Source organism: Vulpes vulpes, chromosome 4, assembly GCF_048418805.1.
Source record: "Vulpes vulpes isolate BD-2025 chromosome 4, VulVul3, whole genome shotgun sequence".
In the NCBI taxonomy this organism is placed as follows: domain Eukaryota; kingdom Metazoa; phylum Chordata; class Mammalia; order Carnivora; family Canidae; genus Vulpes; species Vulpes vulpes.
This window is the reverse complement of record NC_132783.1, coordinates 116,776,184-116,802,703: the sequence shown is the minus strand read 5'-3', so window position 1 is coordinate 116,802,703 and position 26,520 is coordinate 116,776,184. Positions and strand designations below refer to the sequence as shown.

Here is a 26,520-nt window from a genome sequence, read left to right as displayed (position 1 = left end):
GCAGGCTCCATGCAAGGAGCCTGACGTGGGACTCGATCCTGGGTCCCCAGGATCATGCCCTGGGCCAAAGGCAGGCGCTAAACCGCTGAGCCACTCAGGGATCCCTGTGTACTACTTTTTAAAAGCAAGAAAAGTAAGAATAAGGAAGTCTATCAGACTTACTCAGCAATAGTTACAAAGAGTAGAACTAGAAGAGTAGAAACCAGGGTGACATTCCCTCAGTGCTTTCCAGTCCACCACATACCACACCACCAAAACAAACAAACAAAAAACAAACAAAAAAAAACAAACCCCAAACCAGCAACAATTTAGGGAAAACCAGCTCTAGTCCTCAGTCTGTAATCCTGCTCTCATTCTGGGGTCACTGGAGACAGTGGGACACAGTAAGGAAAACACAGGTTTGGGCGGGGAGGGTCAGATGGACAGAAGTAGATTCAAATAGGTTTGTTCTGTTCTATCCACATCGAAGCAAATGGTGGGTATTTGTCGTTTCTAATGGCTGAGGAATATTCCATTGTATACACAGACCACACTGGAGGGTATTACGCTGAGTGAAGTAAGTCAATCGGAGGACAATCATCACATGGCTTCACTCATACGGAGAATATATATACATATTTTAAAGATTTTACTTATTTATTCATGAGAGACACACACAGAGAGAGAGAGAGAGAGAGAGAGAGAGAGACAGAGAGAAAGGCAGAGACACAGGCAGAGGGAGAAGCAGGCTCCATGCCGGGAGCCGACATGGGACTCAATCCCGGATCTCCAGGATCAGGCCCTGGGCTGAAAGTGGCGCTAAACCACTGAGCCACCCGGGCTGCCCTCATACGGGGAATATTAAAAAAAGTGAAAGGGATTAAAGTGGAAAGGAGAGAAAATGAGTGGGAATTATCAGAGAAGGGAACAGAACATGAGAGACTCCTAACTCTGAGAAACGAACAAGGGGTAGTGGAAGGGGAGGTGGGCGGGGGGTTGGGGTGACTGGGTGACAGGCACTGAGGGGGGCACTTGATGGGATGAGTACTGGGTGTTACACTATATGTTGGCAAGTCGAACTCCAATAAAAAATATACAAAAATTAAAATTAAAATTAAAAATAAGTCATCAAAAAAAAAAAAAAACAAATAAGGTTTTGTTACTTATTAGCTACGTGACCTCGGACACATTGCTCATCTCTGAGTTCTAGGTTATCTCAAGTACAAAACTGGGCCTTTCCCTTTCCTGCCTTGTAGGGCTGTCAGGGGCTGAGACATTAACTTATGTCAAGGGCAGAGCGCATGAGGAGGCCAGGCATTCGCTGTGCCGGTGGAAGTTCTGACAGTGCTGTGTCGAGTTTGCCCGGATCCCCAGGGCCTGATCATGAGTCCCCCAAACTGGTCAGCAGACAGGCAGGAGGTGGGGCCTGGGGATGAACAGCAGAGGATGGCAGCAATCTGCCCGCAACCCTAGCAGAGCTTGAGGAAACCCCGGTGTTTCCCTGACAACCAGGGGCCCCTCTGTGCCAATGTACCAACATGCAACTCTCACCAGGAAGTGGAAATTCCCCCAGCCGGGGATGGGGGGTGCCGTGTGTGAACATTTGAGTGAGCTCCTGGGTTTCCCAGCCTGGGGCACGGTGTGGGCAGGGGGTGTGAAGGATCCCCCAAGGCCAGCATAGAAACAGGGACCAAAAGAGGCCCAGGAAGTCTGCTGGGCAGGGAGGGCTCAGGCCTGTCACCTGTACCTCCAGTCTGGAAGCGTTTTCCCTTGGCCTTGTCGCTGGAAACTTCAGCTGCTGGCTGCAGCCCAGGGCCATCTGGATGAGAGCCCCTTTCCAAGGAGAGACGGCTTAGAGGAAGGGCCTCCCAGTCTTTGGGAAAACATTCCCAGCTCAGAGAACAGTTTACATGCGCTTCATGTGAGTGCAGGTTGGTGTATACACAGAAAGCAAACTTCTTCCAGAACTAGATGTTGAGATTGCAGTTGTGGGGAGGGGTGGGCATCTCCAGGAGCCCCTTCTCTGCGGGCTCAGGGAAGCACTGGAGCTAATCACAGAGGTGCCATTTACCCTGCCTTTACAAGGGTCTCTGACCCCTCCCAGAGCAACCCAGAATTGGTTGAATCAGTGTTTTATATACAATGTTTCAGAATCCCAGAGGACTCTTAACCATCCACCACTTCCGGCCCCTCATTTTCTCCTCGAGGTAAAGGCATTTTGGAGAGGATAAGTGGCTGGCCAAGGCCCAGACAACAGCCGGTATCTGTGCCTCTGAGTCCCAGGTCGAAAGCCCCACACACAACCGTGGACCGTGGCTGCAACAGGACACAAGGAAGAGGCCAAAGAAAAACACCTACGTCTGGTTTCCAATCTGTCTGTAACCTCCGACAAGTCAGGTTCCCTCTCTGGACCTGTTTCTTCATCTATAAAATGGGGATAATAGCACACCGTCTTTGGGAAAATCAGAGTGGATGAGAAAGGCTTTTATAGATTCCAACCAGGAATGCATAATCTCCCAGGATTTTCACGGGAGAACCTCAAAACATCAGCCCCAGGAGGGTTCTCCCCCCAGGTCACAGGATTCTTCTCTCTCCCCCAAACCTCCCCCTTACCCAATATGTAAGTTTTATTCCCTGCCCCGACTGAAATAGCTTCTCAAGACTGGCAGGCATGGCCCCTCTGCACTTGTGCCTCTCTCCTCCCAAGAACCCTGAACCTCTCCTGATCTGGGCATCCATGAGGGCTCATCGTGGCTGATCATTCCAGAATCCATTCTAGGGTAGAATGTCCTAGTGGCTCTGTGCTACTGTGGCCAGCCTCTCTTTAGTTCTTTACCCTGAAAGCAACGATGTTTCCCTACCTCCCCTTTGGGAGCTCCATCTGATGCCAGAAGGAAGGCGCTAGGGTACAGAACACACCAGAGCTGGCAGGACTTGTGGCTTGCCACTGCTCAAGTGCAAGAGTTGGGGAAACCAACACCTAGACAGGGAAAGGGTCTTGTCCAAATCACGCCAGAGGCATGGGCTTTGAGGTCGGACCTAGCTGGGAGTCACAGCTCTGCCCCCAGCGCGTGATTTAGGTAAAATTACCTTCATTGAATCTCAGTTTCCACATCTACAAAATGCACATCGAAATTATCTCCAAGTACTGAAAAATAAACAAAACAGCAGAGGAAGAGCCCCAACCCAGTGCCTATTCCGAAGTAAAGGCTCAAGAAATCGTAGCTTTTATTATGATAAACCCAAATATTTACAAGAGAGGCAGTGTGGCACCATAATAAAGAACGGAGGCTTTGCAGTCATGGCCTGAGTTCAAATGCAGACATTCCAGAAAATTCCTAGTTCATGACCTAGGGCAAAGTTTTCTCTCTGACTCAGTTTCCTTATCTGGGAAATGCTAACCTCATAAGGTTGGTTTTTTTTTGTTTGTTTGTGTTTGTGTGTGTGTGTGTGAAAATTTAATGAGCTAAGGCAGGTAAAATACTCAGCATGGCCAGGATCATGTTAAATGTTTAATAAGTGATGGCTTCTGTCATGACAGTCACCGTTAGAGGGGTACTAGGCACAATAAGCCATCAGGGTGCAGGACAAAAATATTAGTTTTCTAAATGTTCTTTTACCTTGTCCTTTCCTGCTGCATTTGTGATATGTATATAAAGTTAAAGACACATGTTAGAGGTTCAGGCTGACAGACAGGCACAATCGCGAGTCTGAACGTCATGGAATGAAGCAGTTGGAGAGGAGAGGGGATGTCAGACAGAAGAGAAACACCAGCATAAGAAAAAAGCATGTCTGTCCTCAAAAGGTACCTTGCACACTTTGGAGGAAAAGAGCATATGCTTTCAGGGAGGGAAGAGATGCTGAGTGGAAGGGAGTGAAACCAGATATGTGTGGGGAAGGCAATCTGAGAAAAATCAAAAAATAACATGGAAGGTCATGCAAAAACTCACCCAGACCTCTGTGCCCCAGGAGAACCCGGGGGACTCTAAGTTGAGCTGTGTCACTGCTTACCCCCTTGGCCCCAGTGACCCTCTTCAAAGCAGGCTCTCTCAGCTCAGCATTCAAGACCCACAACATCCTTTCTGATTTATCTGTCTTCTCCTCTTCCCTCTTCGTCCATCACCACATCCTTTCCCCACTAAGCCAAGAACCTCTTCCACCAGCATTTTCTACTCAACCTTCTAGCATCAAAACCAGCGCTTTTCAATTCTGACTTCATTAACCTCACCTGGGAAGTTTTTCTAATTTACCAAAGCATAAAGTCAACCCCCAGAGATTCTGATTAATCAGTTCTGGGGTGAGGCCTGAGCTTTGGTAATTTTTAAAAATTTTCCTAGGTGATTCTTTCAACTCTTCCAGGAATCCAAGAGGGATTTCTCTCTTCTTTGAACCCCTACAGTATTCAGAAACCACCTACATTTGACTGGTTTGGATTCAACCATTGTGGATTTACCATTCCTCGAGTAGTTGGAGGCTGCTTGCCTCCAAGGTACTCTAGGAAAAAAAATCTCTACTTCAAAGTCTCCGGGTTATGATTCCAGTCTGAGCAATTTTATAGCTCAGTAATTTGTAGGTAAATGGTGGCAGCGCAAAATAATTCTTACAGACATGCTCATACTGTTCTATTTGGTAAAGGTCCAATGAATTTCCCTCCCCTTCCACCAGAAAAACCAGTTTGCCTCCATTTGTACATTCCTTTTTTTTAATTTAAGATTTTATTTATTTATTCATTGGAGAGAGAGACAGAGACAGAGACAGAGACAGAGACAGAGACAGAGACAGAGACACAGGCAGAGGGAGAAACAGGCTCCATGCAGGAAGCCTGACATGGGATCTTGGGATCGATCCTGGGTCTGCAGGATCAGGCCCTGGGCTGAAGGCGGCGCTAAACTACTGAGCCACCCGGGCTGCCCTGTACATTCCTTTTAATAAAAGTGTCTACTGATTCTCTTTCAAGCTGGCTATAACATCTGCCTGTCCTCATTAGTATGTGAATTGAATAAAATCTTTTGCACATGGTCATTTTTATATCTTTTGAATCATGACTTTACTGTTTCTTAAAAATTACTGTGTCTGATTCTTTTTAAAATTTTTAAAGATTTTATTTATTTATTCATGAGAGACACAGTCAGGGGGAGAAGCAGGCTCTATGCAGGGAGCCTGATGCAGGACTCGATCCCAGGACTCCAGGATCACGTCCTGGGCTGAAGGCAGGCGCTAAACTGCTGAGCCACCCAGGGATCCCCACTGTGTCTGATTCTTTGCTGCACCCCCTTACCACAGGGTACGGCTCATAAGGATTGTTGGGTGAAATGCACTGAGCTGTTTTAATGCTTCTTTAGTGACCCCCTTGGGGGAAAAAATCATACAATAAAAGGACATCCAGCGTATGGGGCTTGAAACTGTGCTTTATTCCTCATTATATAGCCACGAGAGGAAATAACTTGATATAATTTACCCAATATGATAAAGAAAGTTAGTGATTAAGGGGCTCATTTAAAAAAAATTGAGTATGTTTATTGGCAGGAGATGAGGGTAGAATAAAAAAGAAACAGATGAGTCTCCCACCCACACAAAGTTGGCAATCTAGTGCAGTAATCTGTCATTTTTTTGGATCCTATATACCACTGTAACAAAAGGAAAAAAACTGAGTATTTATCATAAAAATATATTTTATAAGCATGAAATTAAAAGCATATGTAATAAGAGCCCTAGAGTTTCCTCCTGTACCCCAGAAAATCATCTTAGTGCCTCCCAGGATGAGTGCACCCAACTTCAGAGGCCCCCCAGGGAATAAGTTCATGATCCTTCCCATCCCCTTTTCCTGATAGCTCCTTCCCCAGCCCCCAGGAAGACACCAGGACCAGCCCCACGGTCCTCCAGGAGCTAGCTTTTGATGAAGCCAGGCTTTGATGAAGCTGGGGTAAATGCAATTCCTGGCCCTGTGCCTGGGCACCCCCCCCTCCAGCTCAAGACACTCGAGTTTCTTAGAGAGCAGTGTCTTTGCCTTTCCTGACCCAGAATCATTGATCTCGGCTGGGCAAGGCCCCAGGAGATCATCAGGCTGCCCCAGGTTTGGAATTATGGGCCTGGGTTTGAATCCCAGTTCAGTTCACTTTTGTGTGAGAGAGAAGTATAGTGTCTAACAGACAGAAGCTGCAGCCTCTGCTCTTTAAGAGCTGTGTGGTCTTGGGCAAGTACTTAGCCTTGTATGTAAAACAGGACAAAAATAGTGCCTCAGAAGAGGCCATGGTGAGGATGAAAAGAAGACACACCTTAGAGCTTAGAAGTGGCCCTGACACAGCAGAAACACTATGTGTATTTAGTAGTGTTTCTTCGCTAAACTTTTGAGGGCTGACTTTCCACATCTGCAAAATGGGCATGGAAGCAGCATCCAATATATCAAGGGGTTCAGCAAGGGCCTGGCGAGTTGGAAGGGTTCAATAAATAAGAGAGGTGATGATTTTATTATCGTTTGAGAAGTACCAGGACTCTCAATTTTTCAGATGAGGAACCTGAGGCTTGGGTCACCTGCTTCCTCAAATACCACAACCTTCCGAGACGCCAACGGTAGCATCTGCTTCTCTGTGCATAACACTCTACAGTTTGCAAGCTCTCTCACATCTGCCATCTTAAAATCTCATGAGGTATCAACCTCATCCTCACTTTACAGATGGGCAATGAGGCTCAGAGAACCCAAAGACAGTCATTCCTCCTTTGCTACTCTCTGGGGGAGCTTCTCAGTCTCAGGAGAGAAGGAAATGCAGTGTAGCTGGATTCCAAGCTGAGAAGTTTATAAACATAAGGGTCCCTCCACCCTCAACAAAGACTTCCTCTCCTCCGTTGTGGGGGTGGTGGGGGTACGGACAAGACCCGGACTTGCATGCTCAGAAATCAGGGTATAGACCACATCCTGCACTTTGTCTCCACCCAGGAAATATCTTGGAGAAGCTGGGTGGGGTGAGGCTAAGTGATACTATTGGGCCTCCCCAGAAAATTCTAGAAAAAAAAAATGCAACATAAAGAGTTAGGCAGCCCCAACCCAGTTCACAGTGGGGTGCCATGGACACATCTCTTACCCCTCTAGAGAGGAAGGGACTAAGGCCTAGAGGTTAGGCCTGCCCGGGGGGCCCAGCTGCTCAGAGGCAGGGTAAAGGCTTAGTGGCCCAAGGCTCCTGCTGGGTGCTGCAGTGCAGATGCTCCAGATGCTGGCAGCTACCCAACACTGCGGAACATCCCCCACCCCTTCCCAGGGTCAGCTCCAATAGGCAAGGTCCTGTACTTCCCAAGGACGGCCCCCTACTCTGCACATTGGTATCCACATTCTGCCCCAGCAAGAGCTATGGCCCTAAACCAGAAACCACAAATATTTTCTGAATCCAAGCAGCCAGTGCCTTGGGAACAAAGGGTGGAAGGCAAAGGAAGATGGATGAGTGACTGTCACAGCTGCAGAGGGGGATGCAGGCTTGGGCCTCCCTCCCCAGCCCCACCCAACTCCCAGAATCCTGTCTTACAACAGTGGATCCTAGAATACCAGCGCCAGAAGTGGCAGCTAGTTCAGCAGCCTTTGCAACAGACAGCTAACTAATTCAGAGAGGGAAGGACCCTGCCCAAGGACCCCTCCAGCTCCTGGAACTGTAACCCTGCTTTGCACGCACCCGCAGGCCAGTGACCTCTGCAGGACACAGGGCCTGCCAGCCGGAAGGGCAGGGTCTGTGGAAGCTGCAGCTGGGCTGGTCATTCACCTGGAAGGGCAAAGCAGGACAGGATATCCCTTCTGGGTCAGTGGGGCCAGCAATTTCAGGTGTGCTTTGGGTGGGGCAGGAGGGGGAAGTGAGTAAAAATGGCAGGCTGAGGAAACCAGAGTCCTTTCAGCAACCCCGGAGCCATATTTCCAAATTTGGAATTGTCAGGGAAGACCCACGGGGGTTTAGAGAAAAGGAGGGGTAGGAAGAAAGCAAAGGCTGGATTCTCTTCCCAAAGGATCCCACCCCCCCACCCCTTCAGACAGAGTCTGAAGGTTAGGTCAGACTTCCCAGGCCTAATCAAGACTTCTCAAATTTGTCACCATTCCTTGCAGCTGACAGATAAATCAATTTTAAGGATAGCCATCATGTCCCCCCAGAGGGGCTGGTTTGTGAGTGCTGGACTTGGAGAAGTAAATTGAGGCTCAGAGAGGGAAAGTGACCGATTCAAGGTCACAGTGAGAGTTGATGGTGGAGTTGGGATTGGATTCAGGGTATTTCAGTCCCATGCTGGGATTTTGGGAGTTAGCTGAGGCCCTAAGCTTTGGGAAGGCCCAAACTGGGCTTCCGGAAGGCAAGAAGGGTGGGGCGTCTGCCCTTAGGGCCTGGTTGCAAGTCGCCTTTAGGGCAGCAGTGGTCCAAAGGGCACCCCGAGGGTCCCTAGGGAGTGAACAGACAAGCCAGTCACCCACTGGTCTGCACGCCGAGAGCCCCCCTCCCCCGCAACAACACACCCAATCCACTTCACAAGCGGCTGGAGGGTCCGGCCGCCTCTTCCTACAGCCTCCGTCTTCAGGCCCCGGCCACACCCTGCCCTGCGGGTCCGCAGACCCCCGTCCGGCTGCCCCCAACCCCAGGTCTGCTAAGCCTCCCCAGACCCCGACCTCCCCCGCAAAGCACCGCCAGCATCCAGCGCTGCCTGGGCCCCAGCGCCCCCAGCCCCGGGACCACTCCCGGCGGGACCACACCGCGCAGAGTCCGCCCTCCCCTCCCCTCTCCTGCCCTCCCCCAGCCAGAGCGCCTTCGCCTCCGCTTTGCGCCCCCCTAGATTGGCTCCACTGTGCTCCCCCAGGCACATTCAGCCCGCGACCCTCTCGGCTTACCGGCCCCGCGCCCCACCTGCCCGCGCCCCACCTGCCCGCGCCCCACCTGCCCGCGCCCCACCTGCCCGCGCCCCTCCCCGGAGTCCCGCGGGAGGCACGGCTCGGCGATGACTGGGCGTTCACCGCGCCCGCGCGCCCCTGCAGCCCCCGGGCGAGGGGCTCCCCGAGGCCATCTCCTCGCTGACCTCGAGCCACTCACCGCGCTGGAGGCTTCCTGTCGCGACCGGCGGCGGCGGGGACGCAGCTCGCGGGGTGGGAGCCCGTTAGCCGCAGCGCGGGGCGGGCCGAGGACAGCCGGCGGCGCGGGGCCCGACACGTGGCGCGCCGAGGCCAATCGGGCTCGCCCCGCCTTGCCTCCTCCCCCCCAGCCCGCAAGTTCATTCGCTCCCGGAATCTTAGAATGTCACCAGCCCGAGGGGCCCCGCGGGAGCGCCCGCGCCGGTGCTCAGACCTAGAGGAGGTGGGGGCGTCGGCCAAGGTCGTGGGGCGCTCAGGGCCGGACGTCAGGGCTTCCCTCATCTGGACGTTTCCCCCCAGACCCCGACCACTCGCCAAAGCTTCGTTGAGAAACAGAACATTGAGGCTTGACAGAATTGAGGCCAAGCCCTGTATCTGGTTGATCAGATTACATTCCCCAATAGCCCCATCAGGCTGGTGACATTACTTACCCACTTTCTGGAGCAGGAGAGCCCAGAGACGTCCAGTTATTTGACCAACGTGGCACAGCTAGTAACTTGTAGAGCTGGGACTTGAACCTGGGCCTAGTGGCTCCAGAGGGATGCTCATTTGAGCTCGGCTCTGCGGAGTGTGTGGTTAAGAGGAAAGGCAAAGAGACCAGCAGTTAAAATCCAGAGCGGTGTGGAAAACGCCTAGAACACAGAACACGATAAACTATTTGGGAATCCAAAGGAAACAGAATGATTGTCCCCCCAGATACTTGTAAAGACTTCCTGGAGGAGGTGATCCTGCAGTAGAGAGGTCAGTAGTATCTCCCAACCCCTACACCTCCTTAGAAGTTCTGCTTTGGTGAAAAGATAGACTGATGGCAACCCTGGGTTGCTATTCACCTGCTGAGTTTGCATGGACAGGACTTTGATTTTCAATTTGCTCATCCAAAAGATAATGATAAGGCCTTTGCAGAGGGTTGTCCTCAATCTGTCACTAGGTCAGAATCCTCTAAACCTCCCACAAGAAGACCTGGCTGGAAAGTATATTCTTTCATCTATTTGTAGGGGCTAAGGGCAGGCTGCTCCAAGATGAACCACTTTGGCATGAAGATTATTTTGAGTTAAAAGCAATCTGTACCCAACAGATTCAGGAAAAGCTCTTTATTCCCCCCCCCCCCCCCCCGCAACTGCCTAAATTTACATTGGAAAGAGACTGTACCAAGAAGAGACTTTTTTTTTTTTTTTTAGGATTTATTTATTTATTAAAGAGAGAGAAAGCAAGAGCTTGCATGAGTAGGGGGAGGAGCAGAGGAGAGGGAAAGAATCCTCAAGCAGACTCCCCACTGAGCATGGAGACTGACTCAGGGCAGATCCCAGGACTATCAAGATCATGATCTGTGCCAAAACCAAGAGTTAGATACTCAACTGACTGAGACCCAGGCACCCAAGAAGAGAACTTTTTTTTTTTAAAGATTTTATTTATTTATTCATGAGAGACACAGAGAGAGAGAGGCAGAGATGCAGGCAGAGAGAGAAGCAGGCTCCATGCAGAGAGCCCGATGTGGGACTCCATTCCGGGTCTCCAGGATCAGGCCCTGGACTGAAGGCAGCGCTAAACCGCTAAGCCACCTGGGCTGCCCAAGAAGAGAACTTTTAACAGGACATTCCAATTTATCTAAGAAACCTATCTTCATAACAAGGCAAACTTTTTCTCCAGCCATCTCTTACCTTCCTGCTAATGGTCTTTCTCAAACCCCTACTCCACTCCTTAGCTCATATAAGTGTCACGTTGCCACAGTGTCCTTGGAATTTCCATGTCTGTGTGGATTAGTATGAAAGTAAATTAGATATTCTCCTGTTGATCTGCCTCATGTTAATTTGAGTCTTCATCCAGCTAGAAGGATCTTGAAGGGCCAGGGAATTTTTTCCTTCCCAATGTATTCATTCCCCCAACAAAATTTATGGAGTACCTGCTGCATGCCAGATGCTGAGCTGGGAGACTGAAGTGAGCATATAGGAAGTGGGGCCCTGACCTGTTCACAGGGAGCATTCACTCTTACAGAAGACAGAAGCTTAGGTCATTGTCAAAATAAAGTTTGGGCAGTTGTGATCGATAAAGTGCAACACTGGCCTACAGCAGCCCAACCTAGGCATCCAAATGAGAGTGATGTTAATTTGTGACCAGAAAGATGAATGGAATCTCATAGGAGACCAAGGAGAAATTAACATAATTACCTTATGATGACATCTGTTAAAAATAAAACCATCTGCCCAAAATAGTGTCATTGAGACTGAATTCACAAACTGGGTCTTGGGAATTAATACTTAATCTGTTTCAACCTCCCCCAGAAAGGTAATATTAACCAGTCAGGAATTTCTAAATCAGTGCCAATAAATCTGCCACTGAGGCCCCCCAAAGAAAGTTAAGATAATCTTCAGGATAAGATCCTGTAGGTAAGGAAGGTAGCCAAGCTGGAGGAAGAGCATCTCAGTCAGAGGAAACAGTTGGAGCAAATGTTTGAAGGTAGGCATAGGCCTGGGATGTTCCAGAAACGGCAGGGAGGCCAGTGTGGCTGCAGTGGAGTGAGAAGGAGGGAGAAAACCAGGAGAACAGAGATTAGGAGGGACCCAATCAAATGGGGATGAGGGAGGGGGCTTGTGAGCTGTTGGAAGGACTTAATCTTTCACGCTGAGGCATTTGGGGAGCTGGTGCAGAGTGCTGAGTAGAGGAGGGATGTGACATTTGTTTTCTTCTTTCTTTGGGGGCAAAATTCACATAACATAAAATTAGCCCTTTTAAAGTGAACAATTTAGTGACTTTTAATACATGTACATTTTTATCTAACCACTACCTCTGCATTGTTCCAAACCATAGTTCCATATTCCCTTAAAAGAAAATTCGAACCCATGAAGCAACTACACTCCATTCTCCCCCTCTCCAGCCCCCTGGAAACCACTGATTTGCTTTCTGCCTCTATGGATTTGCCTATTCTGAATGTATCATATAAATGGAATGGTACTATGTGGGGCCTTTCCTCTCTGGTTCCTTTCACTTAGCATAATTGTATTAGGGTTCTCCAGAGGAATAGAACCAATAGGTAGACAGAAATAGATATATATAGGAGGAGATTTATAATAGGAATGGCCCAGGAAGTTACAGAGACTGAGAAGTCCCATAATTTGCTGTCTGCAAATTGGAGAACGAGGAAAGCCAGTGGTGTGATTCAGTTAGAATCTGTAGGCCTTGGGATGCCTGGGTGGCTTACTGGTTGAGTGTCTGCCTTTGGCTCAGGTCGTGATCCCAGGGTCCTAGGATCGAGTCCCATATCAGGCTTCCCACAAGGAGCCTGCTTCTCCCTCTGCCTATGTCTCTGCCTTTCTCTGTGTGTCTCTCATGAATAAATAAATAAAATCTTAAAAAAAAAAAAGAATTTGCATACCTGAGAATAGGGATGGGAAGGGGTGGTCTGAGGGCAGGAAAAGATAGACATCCCAGCTCAAGAAGAGAGAAAGCTGAATTTGCCCTTTCTTTGCCATTTGTTTCATTTGGCCCTCGATGGATTGCATGATGCCCAACCACACTGGTGAGGGCAGTTCCTTAATGTACTGCACCAAATGCTAATCTCTCAGTGAATCAATTGCTCACCATCACAGACACACCCAGAAGTGATGTTCTATTAGCTCTTTGGGCACCCCTTAGCCCAGTCAAGTTGACATGTAAAATTAACCATGGTGACAATGGTTTTGAATTCCTCTGTGCTGCCTCACGTGTTCATACTTTATTCTTTTTATGGCTGAATAATATTTTATTGTACGTATATATCACCTTTTGCTTATCCATTCATCAGCTGATGGACATTTAGGTTGTTTCCTCTTTCTGGCCATCATGAACAGTGCTGCTATACTGTGTGTACAAATACTGTGTACAATACTGTGTACAAATACTGGTGTGAGTACTTCTTTTCAGTTCTCTTACATATTTTCTAAGGGTAGAATTGCTAGTTCATGTGGTAATTCTATATTTAATCGTTTGAGGAACTGCTGATCTGTTTCTACAGCAGCTGCACCATTTAATATTCCCACCAGCAATGCACAGGCTTCTCCATGTGCTTGGCAATACTTGCCATTTTCTGTTCTGTGTGTGTGTGTGTGTGTGTGTGTGTGTGTGTTTTAAAAAAGATTTTATTTATTTATTCATGAGAGACAGAGAGAGAGAGGCAGAGACATAGGCAGAGGGAGAGGCAGGCTCCCTGTGGGAAGCGTGCTGTGGGACTCAATCCCAGGACCCTGGGATCACGACCTGAGCCAAAGGCAGACACTCAACCACTGAGCCGTCCAGGTGCACCGTACTTTTTGTTTTTAATGCCATTCTAGTCAGTGTGAAATGGTATTATGTGGTTTTGTGTTCTATTTTTATAATTGAAGTATAGCTGAATTTTTTCTTTTCTCTTTTTGGTAGATACCAATCTCATGATTTTGATTTGCATTCCTCTAATGACTAGTGATGTTAAATATCTTTCCATGGGTTTATTGGCCATTTGTACATACATCCTCACTGAAGAAATGTCTATTCAAGTCCTTCACCCAATTTAGTCTTTTTTCCTTTTCCCATCTTTAAATTGAGTTGTCTGAGCTCTTTATATATTCTGGAAATGATATATTTCTGTGTCAAGAATACTGAATACTAGTGGGGAGCAAGAGTAGAAGCTGGAGCTCTGTTAGGAGGCTTTTGTAGTAATCTGGATGAGAGATGCTGGTAGCTTAGCCAGAGTGGCATAAATGGAGTCAGTGAGAAGTGGTTAAAGGCTGGATATACTTCAAGGTAAAATTAACATGATTTCCATAAAGGATTGGTTATAAGGTGAGAGAAAAAGAGAGGAGTCAAGAATGACTTCAAGGATCTTGGTCTGAGCCCCTGGAGAATGGAGTTACTATGAACGGTGATGAACAAAATTTCAGAAGGAGAAATTTGAGGAGTGAAAGTGGGAAAAAGACTGACTTCCATTTTCAACCAGTTTGTTTAAGATTTCTATTAGATATCCAAGAGGAGATGTCAAAGAGGCAGCTGTATACACAAATCTGGCATTCAAGAAAGAGGTCAGGGCTGGGGATACATATTTGAAAGTCACATGCATATAACTACTATTCAAGGCCATAGAAAGTGATGAGTTCATCAAAAGAAAAGAGAACTATGGGTCACTCTTTTATTAAGAGTCAGAAAAGAGGCGCCTGGGTGGCTCAGTTGGTTAGGCATCTGACTCTTGGTCTCAGTTCAATTCTTGATCTCAGGGTCTTGATCTCAGAGTCATGAGTTCAAGTTTCACGATGGGCAAGGATCCTACTTTAAAAAAAAAGATTCAGAAAGAAAAGGGGTGCCCAGCTAACTCAGTTGGAAGAGCAACTCTTGATCTTGGGGTCATGAATTCAAGCTCCATGTTGGGTGTAGAGATTACTTAAATTAAAAACTTAAAGAGGAGAAGAACCCAGCAAAGGTGACTGGGAAAGAACTTGCAGTGATGTGCAAGGAAACCCAAGAGTGTGGTGTTTTGGAAACCAAGTGGAAAAAAGTGTTTGAATGAGGAGAGAGTGGTCAGCTCTTTGCTGCCCTTAGGTCCAGTAGGACAAGTCCCAAGAATCTATCGTTGTATTTAGTGATATGAAGATCCACGTATCCTGTGAAGAGCTGACTCAGTGAAGTGTTGAGAGCAATGACCTTATAGGAACAGGCTTAGGAGAACAAGTGTCAACTACTTATTTCAGGAGTTTTGCTGTAAAAGCAAGTAAAGAAAATGGGTCATTCCTGGTTGGGGGTGTGGGGATCAAGAGGAGGGTTTTGGTTTGTTTATTGATTTAAGATTGGTGACATCAGGAGTGCCTGGGTAAGTGGCTCAGTGGTTGAGCATCTGCCTTTGGCTCAGGTCGTGATCCTAGGGTCCTGGGATTGGGTCCTGCATCGGGCTCCCTGCAGGGAGCCTGCTTCTCCCTCCGCTTGTGTTTCTGTTTCTCTCTGTGTATCTCTCATGAAAAAATAAAATCTAAAAAAAAAAAAAAAAGATTGGTGACATCACAGCATATTTGTGAGCTGGTGGGATTGATCAGATAAAGAAATGGAAAGAGATGGGAGCGATATTTGGGGAGAGAATGGGATCTAGTGTACAAGTGTAGGGGCTGTTCATATCCTTAATTTGCAGTAAAGATGACTGAAGTTCAGAGAAAATATGGTGTTTGCCCAAAGTCAGCCCAGATGAGTGAAACAGGATTGAAAGCCTGGCCCCCTTGACTGCTGGGCCTGGGCCCTTATTCTCTGAGCTGCAGAAAAAAGGCTAATAGATTGTTCATTTTCTTTGACTGAACATCTCATTTCTGAGAATCAGTCCTAAGAAAATAATTTGAAATACAGACAGAGCTTTTGAGGTCCCACACCTTACTTTTAGCCACAGAAAGGAAACAACATAAACATCCAGGGGCTGTGGAGTAGCAAGTAAGCGTATGTCACACAACCTCACTGGCTGGTGGACACAAAGCCTGGAAGGAGGCAAATATGGGACGGAAACCTACTAAGATGACTTCATCTTTTTGGTGCTGTTCCAAGCCCCTTCCTACATAGAGTGGCCCTTCCAAAGTGTATGTAAGAGAGACAATGTGATGTGGAGATGTGGGCAGAACAATGGACTGGGATTCCAGACTCTCTCCCCTCCTTGTCTCTCTAATTTCAGAGGAGAAAAGTTCAAGATCTGGGGGCTGGGCTCTGGAGAAGCTGGGAGTGGTCAGATACTGCCACCTGCTGGCCGATGCCAGTTCTGCCGGCCTCCATCAGGACAGGTGCTCCCTGTGTGCTGTCCCAGAGGGGGGTCTCAGTTTAAGTTCACTAAAGGAAGGAGCCCTGGGGTAATAATGTTCATAGGACCTCCAGGAAGCCCCTCTTCCTCCACAAGGAAGGCCTGTCTCAGTGCCTGGTATTCCTTTGAAAGACTTGGGGGTTGCTCCTCTCTGTGGGAAAGAGAGTTTCTAACCACTTGACATGAAGCGGATTATTTTCAGCCATAGAGTCTCAGTGATGTGAGGATGCTTCGTTTTGGGGCAGGCAGGTCACTTCGAAGGTGGAGAAATGGAGAAATAGCATGCAAACAAAAATTGGCTTAAAAAAATCACAGAACCGCTTTTCTAATGACTTTTGTTGTTTCTCTTGTTGTAAAAATATTGGGTGTTCATTATAGATAATCAAAAGATGAGGGCACCTGGGTGGCTCAGTCGGTTAAGTATCTGCCTTTGGTTCAGGTCATGATTTCAGGGTCCTGGGATCAAGCCCCGCATCGGGCTCCCTCTCTTCATTCATGCTCTCTCTCTATGTCTCTCTCAAATAAACAAAAATTTAAATATATATATACATATATATAATCAAAAGATGAAATAATTTAAAGCCATAATCCTACAATCTAAAGGTAGCCTACATCAACACTATGATTAACATCATTTTTAAAATTATATAACAACAACAGCAATGATTATAACAGCAACACTGATGGAGAGCACTTATGTGCCACACATGTATACCTTTATTTGCAAAAACCTGGAACTTACTGTAAATATTGTTCTATCCTTGATACACCTTAATTTGTTGTGAACACTATTTTATGTGATTAAATACTCTGAAACACTGAGAATAACTATGCCAAATTCTATTATATGGTAATATAATTTATTTATCTAATCATCTTGGACATTTAAGTTGATTCTGAATTTTTCAGCATGGCTTTGTAGATTGTTTCCTAAAATTTGAATTCCAGATGAAAGAGTAATGAATATTTTTAGAGGCTCCTAATATTTCCAAATTGCTCCCCCTCCCCTCCATTGAGAGAGCAATCCACACTCTCATGCACAAGGTAGAAACCACTGAACCTTAGAATGCTTACATAGATTTCATAAATCACAAAGCATGTTTGCACACATTATGTCTCCACAACTGAGGTGGACAGAGCAGGCACTATAATCGCACCCAAAAGACCTGACCTGGAAGCCAGGGAAGCTCCATTGCTAAAGCCGGCATAACATAGCTATTTAGTGCCTACCCTAAGATGGGAACTGTTTCCTGATGCCATGCTGTTTCTTGGATCCCGTTAACAGACTCACTTCTTTTAGGTTTAACAGTACTTTTAGGTCTTCAGAAGGCTCCTTTGACGTGAGAGTGTACTATAGACCTTCCGGGCAGCTCATCACCCCACAGCAAAGTCGGGCCAAGGGATTACCTTGACCCCTAAGGGAGAAGTTGCAGGAAGTCTTGGGTCACTGTGAAAAGGGCCTGAAAGCAGCTGTAATTAGAAAAAGCTGCATAGCACTATGCTTTAGAGCACAGTCTTTAAATTAAAAAGCAAATGAGCAAAGAAAGCCCTAGCAAAGAACCAGGGTTCCGGTTCCACCACATGATAGCTGGGTCATTAACCATTTTTATTCCCCCTGAGATTCTGTTTTCTTAGTTATAATACACGAGTTTTATAGATTACCTACCACACGAGTTTGATGTTGCAATTCACTGAGGTAATGATATAAATCACTTAGCAATTAGCATCTAGCATTGAGACAATAAATATAAGCATTGTTGCAAAAAAAAAAGCATTGTTGCTATTATTTTTATTATTTATTAAATGGATAGGGTCCTAATTTATTAATAATAAGAGGTGAGAGTTCTGGTTGGGTTCTACGATCATGCACTTTTGTTTTGTTCTGTTACTATCTGTACAAATAGTAGAGAGAAGGGGATGGGAATAAACTACCTCCTAAGATTCTCTTTGTTCTTATATGTTGAAGACTCTGGTCTCTAACATTCAGGTCGAAGGTTCCATTTACTGTTGAAAATCTCTAAGTGCTTGTTTCGGGATTCTGTGAGATTAGGATTTTATAACTCTGAGATTCTCTATCTAGGATTCCAAGATCCCATGACTCACTCAAAACTATTGAAACATTCCATTTCCGTGGAATTAAAGCTCTTCTTGTAAGCCTGGGAGAAACTTACTATTCTTGTGGGTTTCTCCTTAAATAGCACTTCTTCAGAAATTCCTTCCTGATCCTTTCTCCAGTGCTCTTTACACACCCCTCCCCATAGGCTCTCCTAGGATCCTGTTCTTCCCTATCATGACAGTGTCCTCGTTGGTGATTAGATATTTATTTTTGTGATTTTGGCTAATATCTGTCTTCTTCATGTCTCTATTGCTTGGTAAAGTAGATTCTCAGTAAATATTTGATAAATGAAATAAATGAATGAATGAATACAAAGCTTCCCTGAGTATTTATTCCCAAGGTCTACTATTCCAGACACAGCCCACCTCCCACCCCCAGCCCACCTGAAGGCTGACACCCAAGAAGAGAGTGACCTTTCTAATTCCAAGATGTTGTCTGGACTGTCTGTACCCCAGCCCCTCTGCTCCCCACTCTTTATTTGTCTCTTTGGGAGCCTATGGGTTAAAGAGAAGGCTATGTCTGTGTTGTTGAAACCAGGCTGGAGCAGCTCATTTATTCATTCAGCAGATGTTTGTCTAATGCCCACAAAGTATTAGGCACTGTGCTAGGGGACTGGGATAAAGGGTGAGCAATATAGGCCTGGCCCCAGCTTTCACAGAGTTCACCCCCTAGAGGGTGGGAGATGGACATTTATGACTCAATCATACAAATTCCTGTGAACAACAAACTGTGATAAGTGTTGTGGGTTGGAGGGGAACAGGGTGCTCCAGGAGCATGTAATAGCTCACAGTCCAGGCCCAGGACCTTGGGCTCCATGGACATTCTCCAGGGCCATGGGCTGGGCTGGGCTGCATGGATACTCTCTGTGCAATCTCTCCACTGGGGAACAATCAGAGAAAACATGGATTCAACAAGGTGCCCTCCTTAGCTCCCAGCATCTGCCTTAAGAGCACTACACCATCACCTCTCAGATCCCTCCGGCTCCTCTCAGTGTCCCACCTCCTCCTTAAATAGCTGGGGAATCTGAAGCCCAAAGAGAAGAGGCTGCTCAAGGTCACACAGCAAGTGGCAAGGTGAGAACGGGGCCCAAGCTCCCAGGCTCCCCATTCTCTGCTAGTTCCCACCCTCCCACACTACCTTCCAAGAATGACCATGGAGTTTGTACGAGGGAATCCTGTTTCAACCAGAAGCCAGGAGGCTTCCTACCTGCTTACAACCAATAGTTGGACGGTACACCAAACTCTGCAGAAGAGCAGGAGGCTTAAGGCTACCGGCTACGTGGGAGGGACTTGCCTGCTGGTGTTTCCTGAGTCACAAACACGCATCCGCTCCCGTGGGTGGCTGTGTGGAGTCCCATTCTTTCATTTAACAAGTGTTAAATCTTCAAGGACATACAGCTAGTTGAGCATTGAACCACTCCTTCTTGCTCTTTGCAGCATTGTTTCCAGTAGCAAAAAGGAAACACACTATGTGTCCTTTGGTAGGGGAATAATAAAGCCATAGAATATTATGTAGCACTTTAAAAAGTATAAAGGTAGGTCTCTATTAGGGAGCCAGGGAACATTGTTGAGGTTTTTTTGTTGTTGTTTTTGTTTTTAAAGCAAGTTTAAGGAAACTATAGGCCCCGTGGGTGGCTCAGTGGTTGAGCCTCTGCCTTCGGCTCAGGTCATGATCCCAGAGTCCTGGGATTGAGTCCCCCATCGGGCTCCCTGCATGGAGCCTGCTTCTCCCTCTGCCTGTGTCTCTGCCTCTCTCTCTGTGTCTCTCATGAATGAATAAATAACATCTTAAAAAAAAAAAAAACTATGCACGGTCTGAAATTATCTACAGAAAAAAAATTCACAAAACAATCATTTATTTCTCTATGGATACACACCTAGACTTCTAAAATGCAGGCAGAGATCTAGAAGAACACATACCCAGGTAGTGACCTCTGAGGAAACGGGGGTGCGGGGTGGGGGTGGGGGTGGCGGTCAGGGTGTCAAAAGGAACTTAAGCTTCATCTGTAATTTTTCTTGAAAATGAATTTTATTTACATATTCTTTGCTTCAATAAAATTATTTTTTAGAAACACCAACCTTTACAGCAAGAGTTGACAAACATTTTCTGCTGAGGACTGGCCGGTAAATATTTCAGGCTCTGTGGGCCGTGAGTCTCTGTGGCAGCCGCTCCATCTGGCAGTTGTAGTGTAAGAGCAGCCCCAGACAGTATGGACTCCCATGAGTGTGGCCTCTTTCCAATACTGCTTTATTTATGGACACTGAAATTGGAATTTTATATCATTTTCCTGTGTCACCAAATATAGGTTTTTAAGCATTTAAAAATGGTAAGTGCTCCCTTAGGCAGCACATCCACTAAAATTGGAAGCATACAGAGAACACTAGTGTGGCGCAAGGATGACACAGAAATTTATGAAGGTTCCAGATATATTTTTTTAATGCTAAGCCATTCTTTTTTTTCCCTTTTTTTTAGCCATTCTTATCTGAGGGCTCTGCAGAAGTGGGTGGCTGCCTGCAGATTTGCACAACCCCACCTGTGGTAATGCCCCCCATTTAAGTCCTGTTCGAGCCCCATCCCCTCCCAGGCCACATTCACCTGCTCTGTCCTCAAACAGTCCTGTCCTTCAGGCCCCCTCATAACCCTCCTGTGACCTTCAGTGACCCCTCCAGCTGTGTCCCAGCTGGGAGGACACTCCTCTCCTGGCTGCAGGACTGATTTTTCCTGAGCAGCAGAGCTCTGAACAGCTCTATTCACCTTGGCTGGGTGGGGAGAGTGCTGTGAGGGCACGTCAGGGACCCAGAGAAAGGAATTTGTTTGGAGTCCTAGACTCAGGACTTGGATTTGACTTTGAAGTCAGGCCCTCCTCTCCCTTTCTCAGGAGTCCCTGCCACTTCCCTGCTCATACTCCTCAGCCCTTAATCTCTTCCCAGGAGCCCCTGCTGCCACATCTTGTGAGCTGCAAGGCCTCCGCAATGGACCCCCAGGTCCTGTGCTGGCTGTCCTGTTTCCTGCTCATCTGTGTCATTTCAGGTATGGACATCTATCTCAAATCTTTTTATTCTCCCAGGGCTCCTGGAGACCCCTCCTTTTTGCCTTTCCCAGGAATACCCTGACAGCATGGTGGGGGGTGAGCACTCAAACCCCTAAGCTCTGCTCTTCCATGGATTGTCTGTGCTGCCTTGGCAGGATCCCCTCTGTGAGCTCAGCTTCTTCATCTGCACAATGATAAGGTTGGACTGCACGATCGTCCAAACCCTTTCCAGATCCCTTTGTGAGAGCACCACATAACATAAAGCACAGAAAGCACTTAGTGCAGAGCCTGGGTGCCCACTGGTTTTTATTTATGATCCTTATCCTCATCCTCACATCTTGAGATCAGACTTGACAGCTTCCCTAAATTTTCCCAGGTGGTTTGTTGGCTTGGAAAACCCAGAGGTTCCAAAGCTGGGGACATCTTGATGGCTCCCAGAGAGCCACTTCCTCCCCTCCTCAGCCCAGTGTCTGTTCAGGAAGATGTGTTTGCAACGTGCTCCCCCCAAGTGGAGGTCCTGGTGGGCCCTGTCAGAATTGGGCAGCCCCAGCTCTTGGGACCAGGCCAGCCCAGCTCTTGGTTGGATTTCAACTCCAGATCAAATAGAATTTCAGACCCAGGACCCAGAGATACCTCCAGCCAGCTGCTGTAACAACAGCTTCTCAGTCAGGCACACAAAGAACCAGCAAGTACCATGAGCCCTCTCTTATCCTGCCCTGTGATTGGCTTGCTTCTGCTTCATGGAAGGCCTCTATTTATGGAAGCTTGGCTGTCAAATCATTAGCTTTATATTTGCACTTGAAAAAAAAATTATTTGTGATAGGTAGACTATCAGCCTCCCAAAGATATCTATATCCTAATCCCTAGAACCTTCCATGGCAAAGATACATTAAGGCTGGAGATGGAATCAAGTTTGCTAGTTAATTGACCTTAATGTAGGGAAGTGGTCTTGATTGTTCATTCATTCAGTTGGGCCCAATGTCATCACAAGGGACCTTGAAAGCTGAAGAGGGACTCAGATGGCAGAACAAGGGAGGTGGTGGCATGAGGAAGCTTCCATCCAGCAGTGCTGGCTTTGAAGACGGTTAAATGGGGCCATAAGCCAAGGTATCTGGACAGCCTCTAGATGCTGGAAAAGACAAGGAAACAGATTTTCTGAGAGCCTCCAGAAGGACTGCCAACCCTCGATGCCTTGGTTTTTAGCACAATGAGACCCAATTTAGACTTCTGACTTCAGAACTATAAGATAATATATTCATGTTGTTTTAAGCCACCAAGTCTGTGGTAACCTGTTACAGTGACAATTGGAAATGAATACATTGTTCTTGATGAAAATTTATTGAGCTTTTGTTGTAAGCTAGGCACTGCACTCGGTGCTTCACGTATATTATCTCATTTAACACACACAACAACAGTCCTGTGGGGCAGGTGTTTTTGTTTCCATTTTCTAAATGAATAAAATGGGCCTCAGAGAATTGGCCAAAGTCACACAGCTAGCTTTTAGTGGAGCAAAGATTCAAAGTCTAGCACCACTGGTTCTAAAGTCCATATTCCATCAGTGCATCTAAGCTCCCACCCCTTCTCTGGAGTGGCCTAGATAACTCCTCAGAGAATCGTTGTTTTTAGGTGCTAGACTGCAGTGTTCTAGGTCACCTCATTAATATGCTGAGCCCAGCTGACCTCTCTGATGCTTAGTTTCTCAACCTGTAAAAGGGGGATAATAATGCTTGCTGGGTGCTCATTTCCAAGCCATGGCAAGGATTAAACCAGAGTGTGAGTTGAAGAATTCTCTTTCCATGGAACTAAGTGCTCTTCCCATGTAAGAACTTCAGAATAAACCTGCCCCCAAACTACCAAACCTTCCTTAAGCTATTGCAGTACCCTATCCCTCCAAGGCCAGGTGAGGCCCCCATTATAGAAGTTCCCACTACAGAGACCTTGACTTTGTTGTGAATTAATTGTTTTATTGCCCATTGGTAGGTACCTGGATGTGTTGGTGATGGTGGTTTGGGACATAAAAAGACAGTTGCTAGACTCCATTGGGATCTTTTCTGTTGCTGTTGCCCAAACACCATACCCGCCCCTTGCCCTTACCCCCCAACCTGCTACCCATGATGGATGGGGATGATCCAAGATTTTTGTAACTGGTCTTAACAGGATGATTTAAGAAGACGTTTGTGACATGTGTTAGATTGGAAATAAGACCAGTTGGGAGTTACAGCGGTAGACAAGGTGTGATCTGACCAGGGTTTGGACTGAGGGGTTGTAGCAGTGGGGATGAAGAGAGAAGGATGTATCTGGGAACTACCAGGGCAGAAAAGAAAGAGACTCAGAACTTGGTACAAATTGCACAACCTTCTCTGTTTGAAGAGAAAATTGGGGGCTGGGGTGGCAGGCAGGCACATGGAATGGCTCTACGTCCTCTTCCACAGGGAAGAAAAATTGGATCAGTGGTAAAAGCTGAAGACTGAGGGTCAGCATCTGAATGTCTTTCTAGCAGTCAGATCCATTCAGCCTTAAGATACACTACGGTGGAGCTGCCATGGGCTCTGGAGCCAGGCTAACCTAAGTCTGAGTCCCAGGTCTCCTGTTCCTTGGCTTAGTACCTGTGGAAAGTGAGCCTCTGTGAGCCTCAAGTTCCTCATCTGTAAAACAAGAACAATACTTACTTTGCAGTCATTAGGACGATGAAATAAGAAAATGTATAGAAAGGGGCTAGAACAGCTCCAGAAACATAGGCACATCAATTGTAGCTACTAGTATCATTAAATACTGAGCTCCCTACTGCTAGACATATCTAAGTGCAGGTTAAGTGACCTCTTTTGGAGCATATTCTAGAAGGTTTTGAAATATCGGTGGCCACTCAGGGAAGAAAGTGTGTAAGTTCCCTTCCATAGCCCACCAGTACTTCCATGTCTAAGGAACTCATTCTAAGGAAGGAAGCTGTCAAAGGTGCATTGCAGAACTGATTATTTTGGCTAAGAATGTGGAAAAACCCAAATACCCAACAATAAAGAAATAAATCATGATACACACCTACCACGAAATACCATGCAAATTGTTCAGGATGTTTTGGTACATGTGTGTTTACTGATGTGGAATGGTAATCATAACATATTACTGAGTAAAAAAGGCAGATTATTAAAAATATGTGTTCTGTTGCTCCATTTTATTTTTTTAATGTCTTTAAAATATTTGCATTTAAAAGCCGTGGAGAACTATGCTTCAAATAGGCATGGTGGTTATCTCTGGATGGTAAGTTTTGGGGTAAATGTAATCCTTTTTCTTGGTTGGTCTGCATTTTATAATTTTTCTCTAAAGAGTGAGGGTTCCTTACAGATCTCTCGGGTCTGTCAACTGCTGGGGTGGGGGGAGGACTCAATCTGAGATGAATGGTGAAGGCTCAGGGCCCCACACCCACCCCGTCTCCCTACAGCTGAAGTCCAGAAGCCAGCTCTGGAGAGGTGAAGGCCTCAGAAGCCACAGGCAGGAGGAAACCCAAATCAGACCTGAGCCAGAAGTCCCTGCAGATAATACTCCCACAGAGGCGGCTGTGCCCCACCTCCCGCCTCCTCTGTCCTGACCCAGGTGTTTGGGAGGGGCCACTTCCAGAAGGTGGGGGAGCCTGCGGGCTGGGGATCCCCTGAAGCTGCGCTGCGGGGTGGGGGGGGGATGGTGGTTCACTGGAAGGTACCTGTATACTTGGAAGAGGTAGGCCAGGGATGCCTGAAGTACAAAGTAGAGGAACTTCCTATACATCAGTGGGAGTGGGGCAGCAGTTCACAATCTGACGACAGTTTTGATAGTGATTAAAGTGGTCCAGAACCTACAATGGGCTTCCATTAGGTACAACTACCAGCATCTAAAAGAAACAGGGGGTGGCTGGGTGGCTAGTGGGTTAAGCTCCTGACTGTGGCTCAGGTCATGATCCCGGGGTCTTGGGATGGAACCCTGCATTGGGCTCCCTGCTCAGGGGCAAGCCTGCTTGTCCCTCTCCCTCAGCCCCTCCCCCTGCTCATTCTCTCTCTCCCTCTCTCCCGCTCTCCCTCTCTCTCTCTCTCTCAAATAAATAAATAATTTTTTTTAAATGTTAAAAAAAATTAAGATGAGCTCCCAAGACCCATCAGATGCCTAGTGGTTTAACAGAATGGGAGGCACAGCTTCCTGCAAGACTGGAAACCAATTCTGGGGGCAGCAAGTAGTGCCTGTAGGGAGAAGGGTGGCAATGGGAAGGGAAGGAGGCCGACTGTCCCACCTACCCGTGCTTGAATGTCAGGCTGACACCCTGATGTCAGGGACGCCAACACAAGGAAGGCAGAAAGAAAGGCAAAGTTGACCCCACCAGCGCTGCTCACACCACTCCAGAAGAAAATTGGGCAAAGGCTGGGGTATAAAACTAGGTTCAGGAGGTTTGTCTGCCCTCTCTCAGTTCAGCCTCTTAAAGTGAGATTTTCTGGGACCCCTGCCCCTGTTAGGGAAGGAGCCAAGGAGCAAGCACAAAGGAGCTCGGGGGATGCCATCTGCCATGTGAGGACAGGCTCTGTGAGGAGTAGATGCCAGCAGATGTGCAGGGGCCCGTGAGAGGCGAGCAGTGGAAACCAGCTGGGGCCGCTCCCAGTCCTCCAGGGGTACGAGGTGGGTGGGGGGTGCTGAGCCCTGGGGGGAGCACGGGCTTCGGCTCCACGCTCTGCCTGGGTGCTCCCGGGCTGTCTCAGGGCCCCCCATCCCCTGCCCGCCTCGCCCTGGTCCAGCCCCCGACTGTCTTCCAGAATCAACCCCCCCGCCCCCAGCAGCACAGCCGCTGCAGCTGGTGAAGCCGGGGGGCGCGGACACAGGGGACTCCGGCCGCCGGGCAGTGCTGCCGGGACAGCGCGTGCGCAGAAGGCGAGGCCGGCCAGGGAAAGGCCTTGGTCTTCTTCACAGGCGCCCTGAAGTCAGGGTCTCCGAAATGCCAGTCGGAATGACGAAGCTGGAACTCGCAGGCCGGTCTTCAGCTCTCAGTCTCGGACCCCTCACCAGAGAGGAGAAAGCACTGAAAACCGGGATGGGCAGGGAAAGGGCGATTTTAGGTCCCCATGAGGGGACCTCCTGCTCATGGGTGGTGGTAAAGCATCAGGAAACTAATCTATGCCAAACTCCTTCTTTTTCTCTCCCTCCTTCCTTCCCAGACCCAGAGGAGCTCTTTGTCCCCACCGAGGATTATTAGGAGGTGGTACAGTTAGTTGTGCAGCCATCAACCAGTCCTGCTTCCCTGCCAGGTGACCAACCCCCTGGCCCAGGTGTCGCTGCATTGGGAGATCCCCCAGGAGGAAATCCCAGGGGGTGGGAGAGACATCTCCTTCGATGTGAGGAAGGGCTTCACCATCCACCAGCCCCGAGCTTCCTTGGCTGGCTCCTTCTTCTGCTTGGCCAGCCTGGGCGGCTTGAGACAAATCTCTACCAAGGTCATGCTGATTTACATCAACTGTGCATGGGCCTAGGCCCTGGGTGGGCAGAGCAAGGGAGGATATGGGGAAGATGCCTCCTTCAGGGACCTCAGA

The 26,520-nt window shown here is 47.6% G+C and overlaps 1 protein-coding gene and 1 non-coding gene across 7 annotated transcripts in view; one reads left to right on the top strand and one right to left on the bottom strand.

Moving 5' to 3' along the window:
- Window positions 1–9,250, bottom strand: part of ANXA6 (annexin A6) — a 48,717-nt gene extending 39,467 nt beyond the window's left edge. Inside the window, exon 1 of one of the 6 annotated variants that reach the window (XM_026008320.2) lies at window positions 9,027–9,250. The gene's annotated coding sequence lies outside the window, so the exon portion shown is untranslated. Of the gene's footprint in view, window positions 1–8,888 lie in introns of all 6 variants that reach the window. The other 5 variants (XM_026008339.2, XM_026008329.2, XM_072756798.1 and 2 more) reach the window with 5 other exon arrangements.
- An 11,029-nt stretch (window positions 9,251–20,279) lies between these two features.
- Window positions 20,280–20,381, top strand: LOC112929129 (U6 spliceosomal RNA). Its single transcript, XR_003236879.1, has one exon. It is a non-coding gene; the product is annotated as a U6 spliceosomal RNA (small nuclear RNA).
- Window positions 20,382–26,520: the final 6,139 nt, after the last annotated feature.